Source organism: Austrofundulus limnaeus, unplaced genomic scaffold, assembly GCF_001266775.1.
Source record: "Austrofundulus limnaeus strain Quisiro unplaced genomic scaffold, Austrofundulus_limnaeus-1.0 Scaffold833, whole genome shotgun sequence".
Lineage (NCBI taxonomy): Eukaryota > Metazoa > Chordata > Actinopteri > Cyprinodontiformes > Rivulidae > Austrofundulus > Austrofundulus limnaeus.
The window spans coordinates 118,411-120,876 of NW_013953235.1; the positions used below are offsets into that span (position 1 = coordinate 118,411).

Here is a 2,466-nt window from a genome sequence, read left to right on the forward strand (position 1 = left end):
TATTACAGTCACTTCTTTCTAAATCCAACGTTGTCATTTTCCGATTTAAGTCGCATTTATCACCAAAGTTCAGCTCCACCCTTCTTCCTGGTTGTATGCCAAATTCTTCACCAAACGTTTTCAGCCGCTCAAGTTGGCGTTGATTTGACTTCCGGTTGAAGAAAAAGCCCCGAAAGATTTAATAATTTTATATTGAAATATTACAATTATTTACTATAGGAAATACTTCATATGTACACTTCAGGTGCGTATTAAAAATAATAATAATAAAATTAACTTGAAAAAAAAAATCCAAATCCAGTAAATATAAATATTTAGCATTTTATTTTGAAACAAGCTTGACCGGAAGTTAGCCTGTCCCGAAAGCTGCAGTAACGTGACAAACCACAACCATTTCATATTAGTATTTTAGGACGTTTTAGCCCCAAGTCTTAAAAATAACAAACCCAAAACAAATCAGAATCTCAGTATTTCAAAAAAAAAAAAATCTCAAGTTGGTCAGTTGACATCTATACCGGGTGTGTGCGTCACTTTGACGGTCCCGGTGAACAAAACAAGCGCTTCCAAATAAAATAAAATAAAATAAAAAATAAAAATAAAAATCTCTACTTCCCACAAAGAAGATCCTCAACAAATTCAAGATTTATGACCTCTCCACTTGATAACCTCTATGTGTTCATATTACCCCTGGCACTTTGTACTTTTGATGTTAATTTCTGGTTGATAACCAGATGATTTGTGTGTTTGGTAATTAAAAAAAAACTCTACTTCCGGTATTTTTTAGCGATTTTCTGTCTTTTGTGTTTAATTGTTACGATTCGTGACTATGACATAATTTTCTGATGAAAAACGATTATTAATTACTCTCATTGGATGTTTCATCTTTGTTTACTTTTATTGCGACTACCGGAAGTGGCTATGTATTTGGGGCGGGGCTGCCAGAATGTACGCATGCGCATTGGCATCGCTGTGAACGCAAAACAAAATTTAAAGGTGAATAATTCATACTTTCCCTCTATGAGGCTCTATATTGTTCTAATAAAGGTGATGTTTACATTTAATTAAAAAAAACAATAGTAATAACAAACAAAGCGCTTCCGAATCTGTACTTCCTTTTTGTCAAAATAAAAGCCTAACCGAGGCCCTGCCTCGGTTAGGCTTTTATTTTGACAAAAAGGAAGTACAGATTCGGAAGCGTTTATTTGTTATTATTATTATTGTTTTTTAATGTATTTATGTATTTAGGGCTAGCTTAATAGCTAGCTAGTTACATAGCCACGGGACTCAGGCTTTTATTTTGACAAAAAGGAAGTACAGATTCGGAAGTGTTTATTTGTTATTATTATTGTTTTTTAAAATGTATTTATGTATTTAGGGCTAGCTTAATAGCTAGCTAGCTACCTAGCCACGGGACTCGGAAGGAACGTCAGGTCACGTGACCGCCCTCGGGCTCCTCTGAAATGTAAAACTACAGACCGGAGTCTGTTTTCCACTCAATCCGTGCCGCCGTTTCGCTCGCTCCGCCGCTGGTTCTGATGTGGCAACGATACAAAAACCAGAGTTCTGCCGTCAGCTCGTCCGGATAACAACAGGCTGCGTGTGAGAAGAGGAGCGAGGCCAAGCAGCGAGGTAAGCTGGGGGCCGGGGCAGAAAAATAAAGGTTGGCATCGGTCGGAACCCGCAGCTAACATTTGCTAGCTCACTAGCTTAATTTAATTTCCCGTATCTAACAGGAATATTTTATTTTAGCTACATTTGTCTTCCTGTTTTGTCTACGGCTTCGTGGTACAGATAACAGCCTTATTTTAGCCCAGCATCACGGATCACGACCTGGTCCAAACCATCCCAGACATTTAGTCCCGGTTTCATGTCCACTTTGAGCCTGATTAGCTCATGTTTTATTAGTTAATGTTGATGTGGTTACTGCAGCAGTGTGTGTTTGTTGTCATGAGAGGAGAAAACTGGATTTAAGAAGTTAAACGGAACCAGGACCAACAGGTTTGGGTTCCTCACCTGCATTTAGAGCTGATATGTCAATTAAATATAACATTAATTAAAAGCTGCAGTGAGTGTTTGACATTTAACAGGAATAGTGTGATCATTTCATGTATTTAATCACAAACATAATGATAAAGCTGCMCTCATATGCAAAATCAACAGACAAACAGATGTAAACGTTTGAGCTGCAGGGTTTAACTTTACACAAGTAAATAACTGTTTTTAATCATTTCATTAAGATACTGTAAATCAGGGATGTCCAAACATTTTATCACATGGGCCAAAATCATAAAGTCAGGACTTGAGGGACAAAAATATTTTCCTTTACCTGCTCAACAATAAACTAAGTAGAACTGCCACAAATGATTATTTTCATAATCGATTAATCACTGATTATTTATTCGATTAGTCGACTAATCGGATCATACATTAATTGAATATAAAACATAGAGCTTATCACGTCAGAAT

At 36.6% G+C, this 2,466-nt stretch overlaps 1 protein-coding gene across 1 annotated transcript in view; it reads left to right on the forward strand.

Annotated features, from left to right (window-relative positions):
* The first annotated feature begins 1,358 nt into the window (after window positions 1-1,358).
* Window positions 1,359-2,466, forward strand: part of slc36a1 (solute carrier family 36 member 1) — a 71,579-nt gene continuing 70,471 nt past the window's right edge. The window contains exon 1 of the mRNA XM_014028949.1: window positions 1,359-1,629. The gene's annotated coding sequence lies outside the window, so the exon portion shown is untranslated. The remainder of the gene's footprint in view (window positions 1,630-2,466) is intronic.